This window comes from Haematobia irritans, chromosome 4 (genome assembly GCF_050003625.1).
Source record: "Haematobia irritans isolate KBUSLIRL chromosome 4, ASM5000362v1, whole genome shotgun sequence".
NCBI classification, from domain to species: Eukaryota; Metazoa; Arthropoda; class Insecta; order Diptera; family Muscidae; genus Haematobia; species Haematobia irritans.
The window spans coordinates 142652659-142679473 of record NC_134400.1 but is presented as its reverse complement, the minus strand read 5'-3'; the positions used below and the strand labels follow the sequence as shown (position 1 = coordinate 142679473).

The following is a 26815-nucleotide window of genomic DNA, read 5'->3' as shown; positions in this document are numbered from 1 at the left end:
TCACCGACACACTACAAGTTGCAAAACCATCCAAGGCGCTGAACCCTGACGGACTTTCTATGGAAATACTGGGAGTTGAGTATTTGACAAGTCGTCTCAATTTTGTCCTTGGAATCACTCTTATATCCGATGTCTGGAAAAATGGGTAGGTTGATTCCACTACTGAAGCCACGCAGACTTGAGCAATTGTGATTTGTACAGAGCGATCTCCTTTCTCTCGCGAGTAGTCAATACGCTCTTCAAGGCACTACTCCTCTCCAGCCTTATGGGGAAATATCCAGCTGCCAACCATCAACATGGATACCATAAAGTGCACAGCATAACATACATAAATTGGGGAATCCATCAGCCCAAGCCGTGTCACTGGCTTCCTCGTGGTGCTTGGCCTATGGAAGGCATTCGATACTCTCAACCATGCCAGACTATTCGAGGACATGGAGAACACGTCCCTACCGGCGGGAACCAAACGTGGGGTTCTAAATTATCTGGGCAGACGCCAGTCGTATGTGGAATTTGTGGATAAGAAGTCAAGACCCGGTAGAGTCAAACAGGGAGTTAGATTGTATCTCCGGCATTGTTCAATCTCTACCTACCTATCTGTTGTACCAAAGCGAAGTACAAAAATGCATGAAATCACAAAAAACTGGTACAACAATAATAAAATCACAATCAATGCACATAATCAGCATCCCAATACAGCCAAAGAAAAAAAGTACTTTCGACCGGAACAAAATTTTAGACAAACGAAATTCCCATTTGTTAAAAAAGTGTTTTCTTACGGGCAAATAAATTCTTTTTTTAGGGTAAACTAAGATCGTTGCCAAAGAACGTAGTAACGGGAACTGTAAACGATAATTTATTTGTATTTAAAGAGACAACTTTACCAATAAAACTTCGTTGGTCTAAAATTCCGTTTCGGAGGAAATTACTATTTTTTTATTTTATTTGTTTTTTGTGGGTACGCTTTTTCGATGGCATATTCTAAAATTATCGATTCATTGCCCAAATTTGCAAGAAATTAAATTTTAACATCAAATATTCTTTACCATTTTAACACTTCGATTCGATCTAAAATTTCACACAGAATATAGAAAACACACCGATATAAAGAAATACGGTGAATTTGTTAAAAAAAAAACAAAAACTCAATAACATAAGTAAACACCACAACACAGCTTTTATTTATTTTTTAATTGTTTTTCTCTTTAAATGTAACAGACGTAATTCTATAACAAATCGGATTTGAAAATTAGTTCCATGAATTGGGTAAAAGTATTATTTTCACTTTTAATTATTTTTCTTTCACAGATTTTATTTGTTCTTGAGTTTCATGTGAGTTTGGTTGGATGTTTGATTTTATACACGTTGGCGCTTAGCGAAGTAAAAATTTCAACTAAATCGGTAATGGTTCATAGATTTTAGACTTGGCCAACAAACACTTAATTGTTTTTCTTTATTTTTGTCGTCAGCGTAAACGGTGTGAGGTGTTGACGAGCGACAAATGATGACAATAGTAGTGAGAAAACAGAATAAAATTAAAAGAAAAAAAAATAGCAAAAACAATCATAAATTACTTTTATAGCAAAATAGAGCAATCAGCAACAGTAATGACAACAATTACTGCCACTACCAGCACAATTGTTCGTTTAACTCGACTTTTGTGAACCCTCCATAAAGACACGTATTCGCTTCGATTTTATAAGACAACTATACAAAATGCCCAAAAACAAATGTTGATGTTTTTCCTGAGTCATTACTGTTACTATTCATCCAAAAATGCTCCTCCAGGGATAAACTTAATTCTCACTTTAAAAGTAGTTCTTTTGAGGTGTTCTATAAAAATCCTTTGTTTTTCATAATTTTCGCAGGGAACAAAATAAAATAAATTTCACAGGGAACAAAAAACAAATAAGGACAAATAAAATAATGAAAAATTAAAAAAAAAAAATTGAGTGTATCCACCACGGTTGCCACTCGAGCCATAAATAATCTACTAAAATTTGCAGAAAATATTTCCAAAACACTACAAAACTAAAAAACAATCTAATGTTTTAAAAATTATATTTCAATATAAAATGTTGTCGAAATTTTATTTCAATAGAAAATTTTGTCAAAATTGTATTCTATAGAAAATTGTGTAAATTTATATTTTCTAGAGAGAGTGTCAAAATTTTATTTCTATAGAAAATTTTGTCAAAATTTTATTTCTATAGAAAATTTTATCAAAATGTTATTTCTGTAGAAAATTTTGTCAAACTTTTATTTCTATAGAAAATTTTGTCAAAATTTTATTTCTATAGAAAATTTTGTCCAACTTTTATTTCTATAGAAAATTTTGACAAAATTTTATTTCTATAGAAAATTTTGACAAAATTTTATTTCTATAGAAAATTTTGACAAAATTTTATTTCGATAGAAAATGTTGTCAAAATTTTATTTCGATAGAAAATTTTGTCAAAATTTTATTTCTATAGAAAATTTTGTCAAAATTTTATTTCTATAGAAATTTTTGTCAAAATTTTATTTTTATAGAAAATTTTGTCAAAATTTTATTTTTATAGAAAATTTTGTCCAAATTTTATTTCTATAGAAAATTTTGTCCAAATTTTACTTCTATAGAAAATTTTGTCAAAATTTTATTTCTATAGAAAATTTTGTCAAAATTTTACTTCTATAGAAAATTTTGTCAAAATTTCATTTCTATAGAAAATTTTGTCAAAATTTCATTTCTATAGAAAATTTTGTCCAAATTTTATTTCTATAGAAAATTTTGTCCAAATTTTATTTCTATAGAAAATTTTGTCCAAATTTTATTTCTATAGAAAAGTTTGTCAAAATGTTATTTCTATAGAAAACTTTGTCAAAATTTTATTTCTATAGAAAATTTTGTTAAAATTTAATTTCTATAATTTTTTTTTTTTAATTTTATTTCTATCAAAATTTTTTGTAAAAATTTTATTTCTATAAAATTTTTTTGTAAAAATTTTAGTTCTTTAAAAAATTTTGTCGATATGTTATTTCTATAAACATTTTGTCATTTTTTCTTTCTATGCAAAATTTTGTCAAAATGTTATTTCCATGAAAAAGTTTGTCAAATTTTTCTTTTTACAGAAAATTTTGTAAAAATTTTATCTCTATAGAAAATTTGTGAAGTACCTCTCAGTCGGAGAGGAATATTTGGCAAAATCTACCAATATATCAAAAATTCTACCAATCTTCCAAACAGTAACAAATCTACTATTCTTGCTGGAATTCTACCAATTGTGGCAACCGTCCATCCACTTATAGGCTGACGTGGACTTTTCCATAAAATAGGTTCCGCAATTGTTCGAAATGTGTTAATACACTGAAAAAATGCATGCTCGGTTCCAACGATTTTTTTGATTTTGGTATTGATTCCGAGCCAGGAGGCTTTAAGCTGGGGATCGGTTTTATGAAGCTTCACCTAAAAGTTGAATAGAACATGTTGATGTTTTCAAATAAAAATTTAATTAATTCAGTTCATTTAATTAAGCAAAAAAATTTTTAGAGAGACATATCGATGTTAAAAAAAACACAATCTTTGAACTTGTTTCCTGTGAAATTCACGTTTTAGACTTTGGAATGGAGACATTGATATCTATTAATTGAATAAATATCTCAAAATGGTTTTTTAATTGCGTACACTTTCAGTCCAAAAATTACTTGGTTCTATAAAAATAAATTAATTCTTTCAATTATTTGTTATTATAATATAAGAAACAATTATTTAAAAATAAATTAATTGTTTCAATTATTGTTTTATATAATATAAAAAATATTTAAAAATAATTCTAAATAACTTTAAAAAAATATATTTTTTGTTTGCCTGATACCAATGCAGGCTGCTTTACGTCTAAATTAATTATTCTAAATACATATTATTAAAAATTTTATACGAGCTCATTGGACAAGAAGATGAATATTATTGAAAAGAAAATGCCAGACAGTGTTGCTAGGGGTATACCCTGCAAGAACATTCCCAATCAAACTTCCCAACAATTTCCCCTACAATATTTTTCATTAAATTTAAACAATATTTACAAAACAAAAATGGTTCTATGTGCTTTATTATTTTAAAACAACGTATATTACGTAAAAATAAATTTATATTACCACCACGGTTGTCATAGTTGCTATAATTCTACCAAAAATAGTAGATTTTCTTCTGTTTGGTAGAATTCTTAATGTTTTGGTAGATCAAATCTTTATAGAAATACAATTTTGACAAAATTTTCGATAGAAATAAAATTTTGAGAAATTGAAATAAAATTTTCTATAGAAATAAAATTTTCTATAGAAATACAATTTTGAGAAAATTTTCTATAGAAATAAAATTTTAAGAAAATTGTCTATGGAAATAAATTTTTGACAAAATTTTCTGTAGAGGTAAGGTTATGTTAGGTTAGGTTAGGTTAGGTGGCAGCCCGATGTATCAGGCTCACTTAGACTATTCAGTCCTTTGTCATACCACATTGGTGAACTTCTCTCTTATCCCTGAGTGCTGCCCGATTCCATGTTATGCTCAATGACAAGGGACCTCCTTTTTATAGCCGAGTCCGAACGGCGTTCCACATTGCAGAGAAACCACTTAGAGAAGCTTTGAAACCCTCAGAAATGTCACCAGCATTACTGAGGTGGGATAATCCACCGCTGAAAAACTTTTTTGGTGTTCGGTCGAAACAGGAATCGAACCCACGACCTTGTGTATGCAAGGCAGGCATGCTAACCATTGCACCACGGTGGCTAACCATTCCACCACGGTGGCTAACCATTGCACCACTGTAGCTCTGTAGAGGTAAAATTTTGGAAAAAATTCTATAAACGTCCCTACACAACGATAATATTTAGCACAACGCTAAATATTAGAAAAAAACCTACATGTAGGGAATTTCCCCTACTTCTGGCAACACTGATGCCAGATACCAATCTACAAATGCCTAGGTTAGGTTAGGTTAAAGACAGAGTGATTTATTGCAGGATCGCTTAGACACTTAGATTGCGACACATTAATTAAAAATACCTATTACATATAGGCACTTCTAGCCCTTGCCGTTGAACCTGATTTGTTCAAAACCATGAACAGACTGCTTATTTTGGCTAATTTCTAATGGAAATTTGGCATGTATAATACATGCCAAATTTAACCATTTCGATTCCTATTTTCCAATTTCCATACGCAAAGCGTAATGGGTTCAAATATTTTCGTTCTTGAATCGCTATATTTCATATGGTTTTAATTGTATTATTAATAGAAATAAAAAAAACTAGGAGAAGTTTTTAATTTTTCATATAAGACAAAATTGTTACACATGCCACGATAAATCAAATATGCCATTATAATGAAGTGTTCAAACACTTATAAGGGTATCTTGATAGCGTACACGAAAAAAAAAATCAGAGTTCTACCGCCGTGACAAACTTTAAAACGAATTGATAATGAACAAAAACAAAAAAAAAATACAAATAAATAAATAAAAACAAAACAACAACTGAAAAAAAGAAGAGAAACGGTTTAAAAGCACACCTACCGATACACACATTTCGCTGTCAGCAGTCTGCCTATGATGGGCCAAAAATTGTCGGTGAAGCGTCTTATCGTAAAAATTGGAAAAAAATGAAATCAAATTGATTTTCCATAGCAATAAAAAATAAATAAACAAACCACCACCACCAAAGTGAAGAGAAACATTGCAGTTGATGGATTGTACACCGATACTTAAATTCGGAATTGAAACAGAAAGCGTCAACAGAAAAGGTTAAAGATAAAAAAATATAAACATCATCAACCTCTTCGCTGCCAGAGTTTTGTCTGACGATGATATGCGAAGTGTGAATAATGGCAAATCGACAAAGTTTTTAGGACGTTAAACAAACGGCTGCCGTTTCAACTAGGACAAGCATTATTAAAAAAGAGATTTGAAATATTTCGCATGCAAATAAGAGAATATCTTGTTTAACGTGGTTCACAACAATCATTTAATGCTCATTTAGAAGATTTAGAAGAAGACAATAAACTCTAGGAAATTGGCTACTGAGGAGATCAAACCATTTACCGTGTTAGTTTCATACTTTTCGTTTATCGAACCAAACGCGTATAAAAAGAAATTAAGTGCACGAAATAAATTTCCACAAAGGGGAAAATGTAATTTTTTTGTTGTTGCCCAAAATTTAACATTGCTTTATTAAGAAAATTAAGTTTTTCATTTAAAAAATAAAAACGAAAAACAAATAAAAAAAAACAAGTAAGGAAAGTCCAAAGTCGGACGGGGCCGACTATATTATACCCTGCACCACTTTGTAGATCTAAATTTTCGATATCATATCACATCCGTCAAATGTGTTGGGGGCTATATATAAAGGTTTGTCCCAAATACATACATTTAAATATCACTCGATCTGGACAGAATTTGATAGACTTCTACAAAATCTATAGACTCAAAATGTAAGTCGGCTAATCCACTAGGGTGGTACACAATGTTAGTAAAAAGCAAGTAAGAAAAGTCTAAAGTCGGGCGGTGCCGACTATATTATACCCTGCACCACTTTGTAGATCTAAATTTTCGATATCATATCACATCCGTCAAATGTGTTGGGGGCTATATATAAAGGTTTGTCCCAAATACATACATTTAAATATCACTCGATCTGGACGGAATTTGATATACTTTAACAAAATCTATAGACTCAATTTAAGTCGGCTAATGCACTAGGGTGGAACACAATGTTAGTAAAAAAATATGGGAAACGCTTAAATCTGAAGCAGTTTTGAGGAAACTTCGCAAAAGTTTGTTTATGATTTATCGCTCGATATATATGTATTAGAAGTTTAGGAAAATTAGAGTCATTTTTACAACTTTTCGACTAAGCAGTGGCGATTTTACAAGGAAAATGTTGGTATTTTGACCATTTTTGTCGAAATCAGAAAAACATATATAGGCGCTATATCTAAATCTGAAACGATTTCAACTAAATTTGGCACGCATAGCAACAATGCTAATTCTACTTCGACTAAGCAGTGGCGATTTTACAAGGAAAATGTTGGTATTTTGACCATTTTTGTCGAAATCAGAAAAACATATATAGGCGCTATATCTAAATCTGAAACGATTTCAACTAAATTTGGCACGCATAGCAACAATGCTAATTCTACTTCCTGTGCAAAATTTCAACTAAATCGGAGTTAAAATATGGCCTCTGTGCTCATATGAGTGTAAATCGGGCGAAAGCTATATATGGGAGATATATCTAAATCTGAACCGATTTCAACCAAATTTGGCACGCATAGCTACAATGCTAATTCTACTCCCTGTGCAAAATTTCAACTAAATCGGAGTTAAAATTGGCCTCTGTGGTCATATGAGTGTAAATCAGGCGAAAGCTATATATGATATCTGAACCGATTTCAACCAAATTTGGCACGCATAGCTACAATGCTAATTCTACTCCCTGTGCAAAATTTGAACTAAATCGGAGTTAAAAATTGGCCTCTGTGGTCATATGAGTGTAAATCGGACGAAAGCTATATATGGGAGATATATCTAAATCTGAACCAATTTCAACCAAATTTGGCACGCATATCTACAATGCTAATTGTACTCCCTGTGCAAAATTTCAACCAAATTTGGGTAAAACTCTGGCTTCTGGGACCGTATTAGTCCATATCAGGCGAAAGATATATATGGGAGCTATATCTAAATCTGAACCGATTTCTTCCAAAATTAATAGGGATCTATTCTGAGCCAAAACACATACTTGTACCAAATTTGAAGTCGATTGGACTAAAACTGCTACCTAGACTTTGATTACAAAAATGTGTTCACGGACAGACGGACATCGCTATATCGACTCAAGAGTCCACCCTAACTTATAATACCCTGTTCCACAGTGTGGAGCAGGGTAGAAAAACTTTCGGAGAGTAATTAATTCTACTCTGTGTATATACTTTCAATTCCAATCATCGTTGCAAAATTGGTCCAAAAGATTTCTAATTTTTAAATTTGGTCCGATGGTCAGACCAAACAGAATTTGGTCCATTTTGGTCCATTTTCATAAATTTGGTTTCTATCACATATTAAATAGTAGATGGTGCACCGCAAAGAATATTGTCGGGAAGCCAAATATTTCACATGCTTAAAATACGAATACGAATTTTGCTTAGAATAGAAGACGTATTTCTCTGAAATAAAGTTTTTTCCTTGTCTAAAAGTCTCTAAACTTTTCAATGAAGTCTGTTTGTCCTTATAGCTAAGTGATTCGACATAAAAATGTGTATCCTAACATGAATGAAAATTTCGTTTTAATGAAGTCAAAATGGATTTAATATTTCTGAAAAAATCTTCAGAATTAATAAAATGTTTCAACACATTGTTTTAAAGTCATTATACCATAAACCACATAGTGGTTAGGGTATAATAAGTTTGATCTGCCAAAAAATGTGCCTACCAGAAATATTGATTTTAGACCCCATAAAATATATACCGATCGACTCAGAATCACCTCCTGAGTCGATCTAGCGCTTGGTGTCCGTCCGTCCGTCTGTCCATGTATTTGTTGTTCACAGGATTCCGGTCGCAATTATTAACCGATTTTGATGAAATTTGGTACAGGGAGTTTTTTGGGCACAAGGACGAACGCTATTGAATTTGGAAGAAATCGGATCAAATTTAGATGATGATGACATTAAAGATAAATAAAATAAATTACTTCTTTTATCAAGCTCGCATTTCGGCACAGAGCAGTGTTCTGCAATTTTGGGATGAACGTCGAGCACACCCTCTGTATGAGCTGGCATGTGTAGTTCTAGGTGTTCCAGCTACACAAGTGAGTGCAGAGCGGAATATATAATCACTTACGCTGCCGCCTAACGGAAACATACGTTTAATTAATCTAAACACAAAATCTAAATAATTAATTTTTACTACTATTTGTTATGTATAGCAAGAAATACTTTTTGCTTTTTTTGTTTTTCTTTTATAATACAACTATTGAAGTAACTTTTTTTTGTTTTCGTAAAATAAAACTCAATTGAACAAATAATACAATGTTTTTACTATAATTTTCTCGAAGAGGAGCGGAGCGATTTTTCTTTTCTCGGAGCGGAGCGCGGAGCGGAGCGCGGAGCGGAGCGATTTTCTTTTCTCCGGAGCGGAGCGAAAAAAAATGGACCGCTCCGGATCCCTGGTTCCACCAAGACAACGCACCATGTCACAAGTCATAGAGAACTATGGCAAAAATTCAAGAATTGGGCTTCGAATTGCTTCCCCACCCACCGTATTCTCCAGATCTGGCCCCCAGCCAGATCTTGCTCTCAGACCTCAAAAGGATGCTCGCAGGGAAAAAATTTGGCTGCAATGAAGAGGTAATCGCCGAAACTGAGGCCTATTTTATAAACATTTTATGTCCCAAACATGTTATGCTAGTTTATAAACATTACATGCTTGCACTTAAAAATATTGTGTTAAAAAATTGGTTCCAAACATATAATTTGTAAACCCAAACATATGAACAGTCTTTTTCGTCCGTGCAGTCAGAGTAAATTGTATATGAGCTCTTGGGCCCCACATAGATAGAGCTTGCAGATTGCAACGCTAGGATAGCCCAATCCCGAAATATAAAAGGCAACCGTTTATCACGCAATGCCCATCTCAAACGCATCGATTGAGTTTGATACAAAGGTCCTGTGATCGTTTCAGTCGATCGCAGCAGCTCATAGTACACCCCAACAAATACGCATATTCGACATACTGAAAATGAAAGCTATGGTGGAGGTTATGACAAGAAAATAATTTCAGTTTTGTCTGATGGGTATATCCCGTCATTTATTGTCAATCCTGTCATTACTAAATTACTCCTAAATAAATGAATTTTTTAGTGATTTATAATGTACCTTGAAAATGCATTACCGAGTCGATGGTTTACAATGTTGCCTTATAAACACTTAACCCATTGACTACCAATGTCATGAAGAGATTTAATTCGGTAGTAAAGAAGCTAACGAGGACACAAATTTCTCATTACAGTTGATTCGCTAGCCACTAAGTGGAATATGAACTTATTTTGATATCTTGTTGATATTGCGATTTAAATGTTCATCATGGAATTTTGAGAAATTACTATGTGGATAAAGTGGATATCTTTAATGCCGCAATTAGTCATAATTAAATATTGTTATCTTATTGTGCTTATCAATTTATATAAGTTATCATAGTCGCTTATCTCTAACCAGCTACACAAAAAATTAGTCATATGGTAAAGTACTATTAAAAAAAAAACTTCGAAAAAAAACAATATTTCGTTCAACCACCTTCAACATTACCAGCAGTGTGGTCAATTAATCGATTTTACCTGTACCTGTTGTTTTCTCTTATTTTCACCTTATCCAGTTCTAAAGATTTTAACTATACACACAAATAAATATTTCTTGTTTTCAATCACGAAATTAATTGATTCAATTAATTTTTAATTGAAATACCTTCAATCACAGAATAGTATCAATTACCACAGTCAATTAATTAATTGATATAACTAATTTTTTTGATAGAATTTTGTTTCAATTAAAAAATTAAAAACACAATTAAAATTTTAATTTGAAAAACTTTGGTGATTTTTTTTCTGTGTACTTGAATGTCTCTGGAAGTGCTTTCGAGCTAAAGCAGTGAAGAATTACATTAATAATATGTGTAAGACATACTTGATACTGTGCCTCAAATCTTAGTTTATATATAACCTAATAGTTTACATATAACATTTTCACATGTCTAGCCAGGGAACACAGTGCTAATTTTCAGCAACATAAATATTTTTTTAATAATAACATCGAAAAGTATTTTTTTTTTGTCATTCAATTCAATTTAGCCACTATATTTTCTCTTCAATCTATGTAGTAGTTGACATCACTGATTATCAGCCACCCCATCGCTCATTTGTTGACATTTTCCATGCAGGCCTCCAAGATAAGATAAGATTTTGTTTAATGAAATTGGTTGTCGTCTTTGTAGGTTCACCTGATTTTCCATTGGTTTTGTTTCAATAATAAAAATATTTTTTTTTTCTTTTCTGTAGAAAGGTACTTACATACTTAAACCTACAGGTTGATACAGATTTACCACGGTGGCCACAGTAGTTCAATGGGTCAATCACAGTTTCGCTGGAAAAAGTTTTTGAGTATTGTATTATCCCGGCAACATTTCTACGTGTTTCAAAGCTTCTCTAAGCGGTTTCACTGCAATTAGAGTTTTCTTTTTCCCGGACTTTTTCGAATTTCACGAGATCCCGGTCAAAGGGAATCCTGCGCTTTCATATGGCATACATTTAGACATTTGTATAAATTAGAAATCGCCTAAAGCTACGGTTATAAGGTCCTATCTGGACAACTAACAATATATTAACAGGTTGGCTGATAAGTCCCCGGTCTGACACATAGATGGCGTCGCTAGTATTAAATGCATATTATTTTTATACCCTTCACCACTACTGTGGTACAGGGTATAAGTTTGTGCATTTGTATGTAACGCCAAGAAGGAAAAGTCTGAGACCCATCGTTTAGTATACCGATCGTCTTAGAATTAAATTCTGAGTCGATTTAGCGATGTCCGTCTGTCTGTCTGTCTGTCCGTCTGTCTGTCTGTTGATGTATTTTTGTGTGCAAAGTACAGCTCGCAGTTTTAGTCCGATTGTCCTAAAATTCGGTATAGGGTCCTGTTTCGGCTCAAAGACGATCCCTATTGATTTTGGAAAAAATCGGTTCAGATTTAGATATAGCTGCCATATATATTTTTCACCGATCTGGTCATAATTGGCGTGTATATCAACCGATCTTCCTCAAATTCTGTACATCCGAATATTTTATAAGTCTCGAAAAACTTGCAAAATATCAGCCAAATCGGTTCAGATTTAGATATAGCTCCCATATATAGCTTTCGCCCGATTTACACTCATTTGCCCACAGAGGCCAATTTTTTGCTCCGATTTAGTTGACATTTTGCACAGGGAGTAGAATTAGCATTGTAGCTATGCGTGCCAAATTTGGTTGAAATCGGTTCAGATTTAGATATAGCTCCCATATATAGCTTTCGCCCGATTTACACTCATTTGCCCACAGAGGCCAATTTTTTGCTCCGATTTAGTTGACATTTTGCACAGGGAGTAGAATTAGCATTGTAGCTATGCGTGCCAAATTTGGTTGAAATCGGTTCAGATTTAGATATAGCTCCCATATATAGCTTTCGCCCGATTCACACTCAAATGACCACAAAAGCCAATTTTTTGCTCCGAAATTTTGCACAGGGAGTAGAATTAGCATTGTAGCTATACGTGCCAAATTTGGTTCAAATCGGTTCAGATTTAGATATATCTCCCATATATAGCTTTCGCCCGATTTACACTCATATGACCACAGAGACCAATTTTTAACTCCGATTTAGTTGAAAATTTTCACAGGGAGTAGAACTAGCATTGCAGCTATGCGTGCCAAATTTGGTTGAAATCGGTTCAGATTTAGATACAGCTCCCATATATATGTTTTTCTAATTTCGACAAAAATGGCCAAAATACCAACATTTTCCTTGTAAAATCGCCACTGCTTAGTCGAAAAGTTGTAAAAATGACTCTAATTTTCCTAAACTTCTAATACATATATATCGAGCGATAAATCATAAATAAACTTTTGCGAAGTTTCCTTAAAATTGCTTCAAATTTAAATGTTTCCTATATTTTTTTACTAACATCGTGTTCTTCCCACACTGAAAAAAATATTGTCGTGAGGTCAAAGATTTCATGTCTTTAAAATACGAATAAAAATTTTGCTTAGCATAGAAGACACATTTCTCTAAAATAAAGTTATTTTCCTTGTCAAAAAGTCGATAAACTTTTCAATGAAGTCGTATTGTCCTAATAATTAAGTGATTTGACTTAAAAATGGGTATCTTAACATGAAAGAAAAAATTTATAGGCTAAGGTCATCTTGACTTTAATAATTCAGAAAAATTCTTTAAATTTAATGAAATTGTCTTTAAATTTGTTGTCTTTTTGCATCTTGACTACAAAGCAAAAAATCGTTCAAATATAGGACATGTTTTTCAAAACTTTATTTTAAAGAAGTTTTTTACTTCAAACATAGCATAATTTCTACTGGAAGTCGAGTCCTAATTTGGAAAATAAAGTTGCCGTTAACTCGTTTTTAAAGGACTTTGATAGCATATGAAAAAAAAAGCTGAGAAAGCGAAAAATTAAAATTTGCTTCCTAGAAGCAAGTACACAACACCTAAATTTAAAAGAGAATTGTGTCTTAAAAGTAACCTTACTTGTATTCTCCGCTTCTTTGGCTCGGAATCAATACCAAATTTTTTAAAGTAAAGACAAAATCTTTGGAAACGAGTATGCTTTTTTTTCAGTGTAGTACATTAGCCGACTTAAATTTTGAGTTTATAGATTTTGTAGAAGTCTATCAAATTCTGTCCAGATCGAGTGATATTTAAATGTATGTATTTGGGACAAACCTTTATATATATCCCCCAACACATTTGACGGATGTGATATGGTATCAAAAAATTTAGATCTACAAAGTGGTGTAAGGTATAATATAGTCGGCCCCGCCCGACTTTAGACTTTCCTTACTTGTTTTATAGTACCAATCTTCAAATGATTCGTGTCAAAATTTGACGTCTGTAAGTCAATTAGTTTGGGAGATAGAGCGTCTTCTGTGAGGCAACTTTTGTTATTGTGAAAAAAAATGGAAAAAAGGAATTTCGTGTTTGACAAAATACTGTTTTCTGAAGGGAAAAAATATGGCCGGACTCTGCCCCAGGGAAATCAACAATAATTGATTGGTATGCAAAATTCAAGCGTGGTGAAATGAGCGCGGAGGACGGTGAACGCAGTGGACGCCCGAAAGAGGTGGTTACCGACGAACACATCAAAAAAATCCACAAAATGATTTTGAATGACCGTAAAATGAAGTTGATCGAGATAGCAGAGGCCTTAAAGATATCAAAGGAACATGTTGGTCACATCATTCATCAATATTTGGATATGCGGAAGCTCTGTGCAAAATGGGTGCCGCGCGAGCTCACATTTGACCAAAAACAACAACGTGTTGATGATTCTGAGCGGTGTTTGCAGCTGTTAACTCGTAATACACCCGAGTTTTTATGTCGATATGTGACAATGGATGAAATATGGCTCCATCACTACACTCCTGAGTTCAATCGACAGTCGGATGAGTGGACAGCGACCGGTCTCCGAAGCGTGGAAAGACTCAAAAGTCCGCTGGCAAAGTAATGGCCTCTGTTTTTTGGGATGCGCATGGAATAATTTTTATCGATTATCTTGAGAAGGGAAAAACCATCAACAGTGACTATTATATGGCGTTATTGGAGCGTGTGAAGGTCGAAATCGCGGCAAAACGGCCCCATATGAAGAAGAAAAAAGTGTTGTTCCACCCATACAACGCACCGTGCCACAAGTCATTGAGAACGATGGCAAAAATTCATGAATTGGGCTTCGAATTGCTTCCCCACCCACCGTATTCTCCAGATCTGGCCCCCAGACCTCAAAGGATGTTCTCAGACCTCAAAGGATGCTCGCAGGGAAAAAATTTGGCTGCAATGAAGAGGTGATCACCGAAACTGTGGCCTATTTTGAGGGAAAACCGAAGGAGTACTACCAAAATGGTATCAAAAAATTGGAAGGTCTTTATAATCGTTCTATCTCTCTTGAAGGGAACTATGTTGAATAATAAAAACGAATTTTGACAAAAAAATGAGTTTTTCTTTGTTAGACCGGGGACTTATCAGCCAACCTATTATGTTGATTTCTTAAATAAGCCATAAATCAGTTAAGACAGTCCCTTCCGGTATAGTTTTCCGAAGAACACTATTAATATAGTGGGATTTTTTTTGTAACATTAAAACACTGTTTGGAAATGAAAGAAACTTATTTCGATTTCACCATCGTAAAACGGGGTCACTATGAGAGCAGTTCGGAAAGTTCTTAGCCTAGCACAAAAAGCGTGGTATAAACAGAAAAACGTTAAGTATTTTAGAAACTTCCATCTCTGTAATGAACACACGTTAAATTTTGTTTCGATTTGGCAACTGCTTCATATAGAAACAGGTGTTCAAAAAAGACGTATCCGCAATTTTTATACCCTGCGCCACACTGTGGAACAGGGTATTATAAGTTAGTGCATATGTTTGCAACACCCAGTAGGACACGAGATAGACACATGGTGTCTTTGGCAAAAATGCTCAGGGTGGGTCCTGAGTCGATATAGCCATGTCCGTCTGTCCGTGAACACATTTTTGTAATCAAAGTCTAGGTCGCAGTTTTAGTCCAATCGACTTCAAATTTGGCACAAGTATGTGTTTTGGTTCAAAATAGAACCCTATTGATTTTGGAAGAAATCGGTTCAGATTTAGATAAAGCTCCCATATATATCTTTCGCCCGATATGCACTTATATGGACCCAGAAGCCAGAGTTTTACCCTAATTTGCTTAAAATTTTGCACAAGAAGAACAATTAGTACTATAGTCAAGTGTGCCAAATTTGTTTGAAATCGGTTCAGATTTAGATATAGTTCCCATATATATGTTTTTCTGATTTCGACAAAAATGGTCAAAATACCAACATGTTCCTTGTAAAATCGCCACTGCTTAGTCGAAAAGTTGTAAAAATGACTCTAATTTTCCTAAACTTCTAATACATATATATCGAGCAATAAGTCATAAATAAACTTTTGCGTAGTTTCCTTAAAATTGCTTCAGATTTAAATGTTTCCCATATTTTTTTACTAACATTGTGTTGCACCCTAGTGCATTAGCCGACTTAAATTTTGAGTCTATAGATTTTGTACAAGTCTATCAAATTCTGTCCAGATCGAGTGATATTTAAACGTATGTATTTGGGACAAACCTTTATATATAGCCCTCAACACATTTGACGGATGTGATATGGTATCGAAAATTTAGATCTACAAAGTGGTGCAGGGTATAATATAGTCGGCCCCGCCCGACTTTAGACTTTCCTTACTTGTTTTGTTTTCAATTAGTATTTTTATGGTGACTACCACTTGGTTTCGGACGAGTGGTGGGTAGTTTTATGGATGGAATATTTGAATAATATACAACTAAATTCAGTACCAATGGGTGTTGTTGACGTCGTCATGGGTAAAAATTATATTAAATGGGCTTTTGTGACAGATTAACAGACAATAGCCACAATCAAACTCCTATAAAATTATGATAATAGACACGGCACGGCAAAATTCTTTGGCAGTTAATCATAAATAAAACGTTTGAGAAATCAAAGATAGTGGTAAAAAAAATAAGAGAATTTATAGTAATGAACATATGCAAATATCATAACACTGAAAAAATATTGACCTAATATGGAAGATTACGAGTATGCTATGGACAAAATTCTTTAAAATAATGACATTTTAATTAAAAGAAAGTTTATAATCCTTGCTTCAAAAATTTTTTCATTAAATTTAGGACATAAATCTTAAAATTTTGCGTCCCTCTGTTGAAGTTGTAGATCTTTGAAGTAAGGCAAATGTTCCTTGAAATAAAGACAAACATTATTAATTTAAAGAAATCGTATTTAACTCAACTGACATATTGAATTTTTAAATTTAAGATAAAAACGCTTCAAATATAGGCTAAGACTTATTTTAAGGTTTTGTATCTTTGGTTTAAAGTTTTTTTATCATTAAGAAAACCGTTTTTACTTTGAAGTACTTGGCATAATTTGGATTTTGAAACTGGAATTTGTTTGTACATGAATACCTTTATTAATATATCGCAAACAGAGAATAAAAATTCGATGAATGAGATCTGTATCCAATTTTAATTTTATCGATCCTAGATTTAAAACCAGGTAGGTCCGTAAAAAATGTCTTTATTTTAAAGAAGCCGCATCTTTAGCTCGGAATCAATATCAAAACCTTAAAGAAAGGTCAAAATCTTTGGATCCAAGTAAACTTTTTTTTTGAGTGTACAGAGTTAGTATGCCATTAATATTATGTCCATTTTTAAACCAGTGAGTAGTCGGGCGGGGCCGACTATATCATATCCTAAACCACCCCTACCGAATTAGTAAACATTATTTGTGAGGTATGAGTGGTATAGGATTGGGAGATAACCCGCATTTTCATATGTAAGAACATTAAGAGGTACATAGTTATGGGAGTTTTATCACAATCTGAACAGAAATGTCAGATATTAGGAGCTATAGTTGATTCTGAATCTATTTACTGCCACTATATTTGCTGCACTAATATTGCTTCCATTATTAAAAAAAAAAAGAGGAAATCGATCAATTAGTTTGAGTAATAAATCCAAACTTGTGCAAATCGGCCAATATATTTATGTACAAGCTACATGTATGGCTAAATAGATCGTCTAATACATCAAAATTTGAAATTTAAGTAACGTTGGTTAATATATAAACTCTGTGCAAAATGAATGTCGCGCGAGCTCACATTTGACCAACAACTCATGCGTGAGTCATGAAAATTTTCGTCACGTGCACACCTCTAATTTTTAGTTCAGACCCGTACGCAAAAATTTATTAAATTTAAGGAAACTTTCTCCTAATGCAACAATTCCATGAACAAAAATTGAATTAAATTGGCGTTAGTGCCTATAGGCTTCACTTTTTTGAGTGTAACAGAGCAAATGCACTGAAAAAAAAAGCATGCCCGGTTCCAAAGATTTTGTCTTTACTTTAAAAATTTTGGTATAGATTCCGAGCCAAAGAAGCGGAGAATACAAGTAAGGATACTTCCCAGCAAAAAAATTTGGAAGGTCTTCCAAAGGCACAACTTTAAAACCACTTCCAGAAGATGCACTCCCAATGATGTTCTTTATTTTAACTACCCAGAAAGTTCTTTTAATTCAATTTTTATAACTTGGGTTTTTCATACTTTTAATGGGTGATTTTACTTTTTTTTTTTTTTGTTTCAAATACGTTAAGAACAGAGTAAGAATTCATAAAATGTTACAACTCATTTAAATTTTGTGGAAAAAAATGCCAAATCCATTCTGAAAAAATTCTGCATTTTTAAAAATATTTTAGGTCAAACGTTTCCAACAAGCGTTAAAATCCATTAAAAATTATAAAAAAATATACAAATTATTTATTTGACAAAATATCACAGAATTTTTTAATTTACATCCAAAACATTGAATTCGGATCACACCAAAGAAGTGACGCAAATTCAGTGCAACGGCTGTTGAAATGGAGGACATCCGTCCTACACTGAAAAAACAGTGAACCCACCAGGAAGAAAACTTTCGGTTAATTTTAGAAAATTTTGAATATTTGTAGAACATTTTTACTAAACAGTATTACAAACGTTGGCATCACGCCGATATCATAAAAATAAGTAAATATTTTTCGACAAATTCAAGAAAATTTATTAGATATAACTAAGTTTTTTCACTTGTTAAAGAAAATTTTGTAGTTGGAAGGAAAAACTTCCAGTTCAAAATTGCAAGAATGTCTTTAGTGACATACGAAGTACATGATGGACGCATTTTTGGTAAAATTTACAAATTTAAAGAAATTCTAAACTATTTTGTGGAAGACACGAATTTAGTTAATCTTTATGCTTCATTTGAGTATATTTTTTTCTCGGTTTTAGTTAATTTAACTAACGTACACAAAAAATTATTAGAGTAAAGGAAAATTTCTCCAAACATAATAATTCCATGAACTAAAATAAAGTTAAATTGGCTTTAGTGAAATAGAGAGTTCACTTTTTTTGAGTGTATGACAAGCCCATGTTAAATGCATCGCTTCTGCGTCAATTTTGCACCACTACCGGATCCAAAAAGAACATTTTCATTACTTTTTTGGCGACGCTTTTTTGCTGGGTTTTAAGACACCATTCTCTTTTAAATTTGGGTTTGTATACTTGCTTCTAAGAAGCAAATTTTAACTTTTCGCTTTTTCAGCCTTTTTTTCTTCATATGCTGTCAAAGTCCTTTAAAAACGAGTTAACAACAACTTTATTTTCCAAATTAAGATTCGACTTCCAGTAGAAATTATGCTATGTTTCAAGTATAAACGTCTTTAAAATAAAGTGTTGAAAAACATGTCCTATATTTTAACGATTTTTTGTTTGTATTCAAGATGCAAAAGGACAACAAATTTAAAGACAATTTCATTATATTTTCTGAATTAATGAAGTCAAGTTGACCTTATCCCAAACATTTTTTGTTCATGTTTTTTTTTTTGAAGTGAAATCACATATTTGTAAGGACAACACGACTTCATTGAAAATTTTATCGACTTTTGGACAAGGAAAAAAAACTCTATATTAGAGAAATGCGTCTTCTATGCTAAGCAAAATTTGCATTCGTATTTTAAAGACAAGAAATCTTTGATCTCACGACAATATTTTTTTTTCAGTGTGCTAAGGTATGGATGGTTATGAGAGAAAATTGTTTTTTCTGTCAATTTTGTTCCAAGGCTAGCGTCCCGGAATATTTTCAAAAACGTATGGAACTCAATAAATTTCTTAAGTTAAATCAAAAGAAATCAACAACTGAATACTAAATTTTGAATTAAAATAAGAATATTCGATGTGAAAAATTCTCCAAATTTTAATTTTTCTATTTGTAAACAATATTTTTCCAGCATGAATACACGAGATTTATAAAGAGATTTTGGTCTAAACATTGAGCTTTCGTTCCTGGTGTGAAGGTAGTATAACACTTAAAGAGAATTCTTTTCAGTGTATATGATTAGAAAATCTTACTGGAGGCCATAAAGCTATGAATAAATATGAAATTATTTGCAACTGACTATTGTGGGAAGTTTACATGGCAAATTGCTAATTTAGCCACTCGCACAAATAATATTTTCCCATGGCTCTTTAACACGTGTAACGACATTTGGTCTAATGGAGATCATATGTTCCTTAAACCACAACTACTACCCAGTGCATGGGTTATCCATTCCCAGAAAAGGGAAAACATGTTAAAAAAATGTGACAGCAATTTGATTAAGTGTCATGAATGATTGTTGAAAAACTCCATACAACCCAACAGGCGGTCAATTCCAAGGCTACCATTTCACAAAGATTTTTGAAAAGTGTGACCATACCCATTATAGCTCAAAAATGGGCTTCTGGAAACAAAATACCACTTTGACTTTTTACAACGTACTTCAGAGATTTATATGCCCCATATTTGTATTCGCTTGTCAGAAGAGAAAAACAAAAAAACACCAATGCCATCATTCACCATCACTCATGAATAGGTTGGAGTGATCATCAATGACACTTGAAATTTTAAGTCATCACATCAGCATCTGCTGAGATAAACACTTTCGTTTATTTTTGTTAAATTACGACCAAAGTGGAAATAAATTCGATGATGACCGCTACACACAAAAAAAATCTTCCCTTCAAAACGAAATTGGGTTTGGGTTTTGGGAATTTTTTTGTTTCGCAGTACAAAAGTTTAATTGGATGAAAACTATAGAAAATAGTACAAATGTTCTTTTTGGATCCGTAAGTGGTGCAGAAGCGATGAATTTAACACGGGCTTGCCATAGGACGGATGTCCACCATTTCATCATCCTTCTTAAGGTGTGATCCGATCTCAGTGAATGTGAATTAAACAGTTTTGTGACATTTTGTCAAATAAAATTTTTTTATGACTTTTAATGCATCCTAAAGCTTGCTTGAAAAGTTTCAGACCTCAAATGTTAAAAAAAAAAAACAAGTAAGGAAAGTCTAAAGTCGGGCGGGGCCGACTATATTATACCCTGCACCACTTTGTAGATCTAAATTTTCGATATCATATCACATTCGTCAAATGTGTTGGGGGCTATATATAAAGGTTTGCCCCAAATACATACATTTAAATATCACTCGATCTGGACAGAATTTGATAGACTTCTACAAAATCTTTAGACTCAAAATTTAAGTCGGCTAATGAACTAGGGTGGAACACAATGTTAGTAAAAAAATATGGGAAATATTTAAATCTGAAGCAATTTTAAGGAAACTTCGCAAAAGTTTATTTATTATTTATCGGTCGATATAACAGGTTGGCTGATAAGTCCCCGGTCTAACAAAGAAAAACACATTTTTTTTGTCAAAATTCGTTTTTATTATTCAACATAGTTCCCTTCAAGAGCGATACAACGATTATAACGACCTTCCAATTTTTTGATACCATTTTGGTAGTACTCCTTCCTTTGATACCATTTTGGTAATACTCCTCAGTTTCGGCGATCACCTCTTCATTGCAGCCAAATTTTTTCCCTGCGAGCATCCTTTTAAGGTCTGAGAACAAAAAGTCGCTGGGGCCAGATCTGGAGAATACGGTGGGTGGGGAAGTAATACGAAGCCCAATTCATGAATCTTTGCCATCGTTCTCAATGACTTGTGGCACGGTGCGTTGTCTTGGTGGAACAACACTTTTTTCTTCTTCATATGGGGCCGTTTTGCCGCGATTTCGACCTTTAAACGCTCCAATAACGCCATATAATAGTCACTTTTGATGGTTTTTCCCTTCTCAAGATAATCGATAAAAATTATTCCATCGCATCCCAAAAAACAGGCCATTACTTTGCCAGTGGACTTTTGTGTTTTTCCACGCTTCGGAGACGGTTCACCGGTCGCTGTCCACTCAGCCGACTGTCGATTGGACTCAGGAGTGTAGTGATGGGGCCATGTTTCATCCATTGTCATAAAGGGTGATACGGTCAAAATTTGGTCAAGGGAAAACGCGTGTAAATCGGTGAAATCGTTTATTTAAAAAATCAAATTAAATTTATTTTTCAAGTTCAATTAGTATAAAATTCAGGAAAAATATTCAGTTAGGCCTTCGCTTTTCCAAATCCGAATTGCCGGGCCTCACGCTTGACACCTGCCATCAGATTTTGTACAGCCACTTTGTCCACCTTCTTTGCCGCAGAAAGCCAGGTTGCCTTGAACTGCTGCTCGTCCTTAGCAGTTTTTTTGGTCTTCTTTAGGTTCCGCTTGACAATAGCCCAGTATTTCTCAATTGGGTGGAGCTCTGGCGTGTTGGGAGGGTTCTTGTCCTTGGGAACCACCTGCACGTTGTTGGCGGCGTACCACTCCATGGCCTTTTTACCGTAATGGCAAGATGCCAAATCCGGCCAAAACAGTACGGAACAACCGTGTTTCTTCAGGAAAGGCAGCAGACGTTTATTCAAACACTCTTTCACGTAAATTTCTTGGTTGACAGTCCCGGAAGCTATGACAATGCTGCTTTTCACGCCACTGGTACAGATGGCTTGCCAAAACCAGATATTTCTTTGCGAACTTTGACTGTTTTATGTGCTTAAAAATATCTGCTACCTTTCCCCTTCCTTTTGCCGTATAAAACTCCTGTCCCGGAAGCTACTTGTAGTCGGCTTTGACGTAGGTTTCGTCGTCCATTACCACGCACCAACTTCGTCAGCATCGTCGTGTACAGCCTCCGGGATCGCGCTTTGGCCGTCGTATTTTGTTTATCATCGCGATTTGGAGTCACTACCTTCTTGTAAGTCGATAGTCCGGCTCGTTTTTTGGCTCGATGCACGGTTGTAGACGATACACCCAGCTTATTTGCGGCATCTCGGAGAGAGGTTAGGGTTTCGCTTGAAACTACCGGCAACTCTCCTTGTCGTCTCAGCGGCATCCGGTTTTCGATTTCCCCCCGATCCATACTTCCTGGCTGTCGACAAACGTTCCCCAAACACTTTAATTACATTTGTAGCCGTTGATTTGGCAACTTTTAGCGATTTTGCCAGCTTTGCGTGCGAGTAGCTCGGATTTTCGCGATGCGCAAGCGAAATTTTGATACGCTGCTCTTCTTGCTTGGACGGCATTTTGACAACTGAAGAGTGAATTCCAAAATTATTATAAGAGCAACATTATACACACACACACCTTCAAAATGAGGGGTGTTCAGGTTTTTTAAATGCAAAATTGAAAGAAATACGTCAAGTTTATATTGACCAAATTTTGACCGTATCACCCTTTATATCGACGGAAAAACTCGGGTGTATTAGGAGTTAACAGCTACAAACACAGCTCAGAATCATCAACACGTTGTTGTTTTTGGTCAAATGTGAGCTCGCGCGGCACCCATTTTGCACAGAGCTTCCGCATATCCGCATATTGTCCAAAAGGACTGCATCGGAAGTTGAAAAAACTCGATGGGGGATTCTGGGATGGGCTTTAAAAGAAATGTTTGTGGAACAACTTCCAATTTTTTTTTGCTGGGATGTTTCTACTAAAGTGAGGTACTGAAAAAAATACGGTTATCTAATACTATTATAATCAAATCGTAGTAAGTGTTGCCACTGTTTACTTTTTTTGACTCGTAATAATTACCGCATTTTTATTTTGTAGGGATTTTTGCAAAGTTCGTAGCCTTTTTTTTTGTTTGTGTTTTTTTTTTTTTTTAGAAAATGTATAATATATACAATATATTATATAATATTATTTGGTATGAATTGTCAACAGTAGCTCCGAAATTTATAAATAATTAACCGAAAAATTAGTGTTTACTTTCTGTTATGGTCTTTATTGTAGATCTGACGGAGTGAGATGATTCAATTTAGGTCTTGTGTTTTTATTTCCTATGGAAATTACATACGCAATTATTCCTCCCAAATTGAACCATTTTTCACCACCACTATGCGTCATTTTCTTACATAACTACAATTAATTGTATCAATTAAAATTTTAAATTAATAAAATTAGTTTTAAATTGGTGTCGGTGATTGTTATTATCATTTCCGTCATTGAAGAAATTTCAATTAAAAATTAATTGCATCAATAAATTTGGTGAAATCAAATCGTATTTTTTCTTGCATTATGATGAAAAAGAAAAACCTAATATATTCAATTATTTTTTTGTAACACCAAGTACACAAAACTTAAATTTGAAAGGGAATTCCGTCTTTAATGCATCGTTATTGCAATTCTCGGCTTCCATCACTCGATATAAATACCAAAATCATTAATACAAAGACTAAATCTTTGAAACCGGGCCAGCTTGTTTTATTTTTTTACTTGAAATTATCTTTTTTGACGCAAGAAATGATCTTTAATCGTTGCATCGATTGTCATAAACTCAATTTTAGTATCTTATTAAAATAATTTTTCTCCAATTCCAATCTACGCATGGAGGTGTAAAGAATTAAATGTATACCCTTGACTTGTAACTAACTTACCTTTTTATTAAAGAAATTTATAAATAAAGAATACTGCTTTTGGAAGTGTAGTTACACGATGGGACAATGGATATTTGTTCCAGGAATGTGTTGTATGTCTTTTCTTGTTATTTTATTAGAGATGCAAGTTCTTAGTAGTGGCTCATTCGAAATAGTTATCTTTTTCTTCTATCGTGTATTCTTCTTGTAATAACGTAGTTGCCGTGAGATATTTCTAAATATTTACGAAGTTTTGTTTTTCAGTTTTCTTCTTTACTCTAACAAATTCAGTTTGTTTTGTTGTTGCTATTGCCGTTTGTTGTATTATGTTTCTTATTTACATAATTTGTTCTTGTTAGTGTTGTTGTTTTTTTTTTTTTTATATCAAAAACGAATTCTTAGTTGTTTTTCTCTTACTTCTAATGTTGAATGCCTCTTGTATACATTCAAAACATTTTTCATACGAGAGAGTAAAGGTATGCTGTGAGAATAAGTGGTGAGGAAGTGGCGGTATTCTATGGTTCTCACTGTCACACAATGACTTTTGTTTTTTGCTTTTGCAAGATGGTGTGTAATTCTACCCAAACAATGGGTGGTTGGGCGTCGTACAATGGATGTATGCGTGGCAGTTAGTGTATAGGTTTCTTCACCACTCTCGTGTTGATTTAAAACTGAAGTTGCGGCGATGAATTGCACGTTGACAATGATATTAGCTGATGTTGTAGCGGTTTCTGTTTGTAACTGAGACGACTAGTACGATGTTGTTGTAACAATTGTTTGTATTTGCTTGTTGTTGTCACTGCATTTGCCCGTTGTAGCATTTTGCGCAAGTGTATCTGTGAGCCGAGAATAACCGGGGGTCAATCGACGAACCAACAAGCAAGGCCGGAAAGTTTGGCGTTATGTGTTAAAGGGGGTTTCACACAATACCACCAAAAAGGTGGTATGGATCGTGGGCCCTTAACACTCAAATGGTAAAAAAAAATGTGCAAATGGTAAGTTTTTCCAGTTGTAGAGACCAGCGTTATAATACCATATGTTTTGTTTTTATTCCACCGCTGTTTTTTCGACAATTTGTTGTGGTTTTTATATTCTGTTTATAGCTCCCATTAAAGGAAACTGTTTCTATTTTATTTCACATTCATTTTCGTTCAAAACAAATGCACATAATGGGGCTTCGTCGTTTGCATTCGGTTCGTTGGTCATCAGTATTGTGCAGCTGCGCCCTGATCCGAAACTTTTGCAAGCGAATTACTGATGGATATAGGCGTTGTACGAGCAGCAGAAAGGCCAAACAGAAGATGCAGATTACAAACACCTAAGAAACATTAAGAGCGCCATATGCAAAAAAAGCAAATAAATTTTTTAGCGGAGTTTGATCTGTATGCCTTTCTTTGTTCGATAAACTGAATGACTGGCTGATTTTGAGAATTACTGACTGCAGAGTCTAGTTGGGTGGCTCAACTTTGATTCGATTGTGCCAGACTGAAGTTGGTTTATTGTATTGTCTGCCTTGTGGTCTTTGGCAAATTGCAATTGCTTTGCTGTTTTTTACTCCAAGTATTTGCAGAAGCCACTGTAGAGCTGAAAAAAAAAAAAAAAAAAAACAAACAAGAGAAAAGATTAAATTGTAGTATTGCAATGAATTCTCTTTATGCGGTTTCTTTCATATTCAACTGAATGGGAGAAAAACTGTAGAGCAGGAAAATTACAATCTACAAAACAAAAACCCAGAAAAATATGAAACAGATTTATATCAATATAGGAGAATCAATTCAAGCGATTCGTAATGGTGCATCAACAACATTAATGAAGACGAACTAATGGATGTATGTTGTTATGTCGAATATTTTACAATTCACTTCCCCAATTAAGATTATCATTATCACTGCAGTAGTAAATTAACATATGTACATCCATGTAAACAAACACAAACATAATACTCTGCTGCGAATTGGAACCATACGGACGAAAAAGACTGCTTTTCATATGGTTGGGTGCAAAATTATACGTTTTGAACTCAAATTTTGTAATGTGTAATGTAATGTGTAATGTAATGTTCATAAACTAGCATAACATGTTTGGGACATATATGCTAATATGTTAGAACATATTATGTTTGGGACATATATTAATTTGGAAAAAGGCCATAAACATATATGTGTTTAGAAAGAGAGACCTAGAGAGTATGCTGCAAGTAAAATGATGGAAGTAAGCAATTGGCGCCTTAAAAATATATGCACACAAAGAAAATGTCATTAAAATTATTTACTACCTACACAGAAAAAAATTTCACGAAAAATTTTCCAATTAAAATTTTAATTGAGTTTTAAAAAATTTTCAATAAAAAATTTAATTGAGTCAACAAATTGTTTAATTGAAATAAAAATCAATCACACAAATTAATAGTATCAATTAAATATTTAATTGGATCAATTAATTTTTTAATTGACTGTCAATAAATTTTTTAATTGATACTATCATTTCTGTGATTGAAGACATTTCAATTAGAAAATTAATTGGATCAATTAATTTCGTGATTGAATCAGAAAAATTTTTTGTTTTGTGTACCAATTGTTTTGCGACTCTATCAAATAACAGGTTGGTTGA

At 33.5% G+C, this 26815-nt stretch overlaps 1 protein-coding gene across 9 annotated transcripts in view; it reads right to left on the bottom strand.

The window, feature by feature from the left end:
- Nucleotides 1-26815, bottom strand: part of Spn (protein phosphatase 1 regulatory subunit spinophilin) — a 367965-nt gene that overhangs the window by 218638 nt on the left and 122512 nt on the right. For all 9 annotated transcript variants that reach the window (XM_075307296.1, XM_075307302.1, XM_075307299.1 and 6 more), the window contains exon 4: nt 24227-25789. The gene's annotated coding sequence lies outside the window, so the exon portion shown is untranslated. The remainder of the gene's footprint in view (nt 1-24226; nt 25790-26815) is intronic.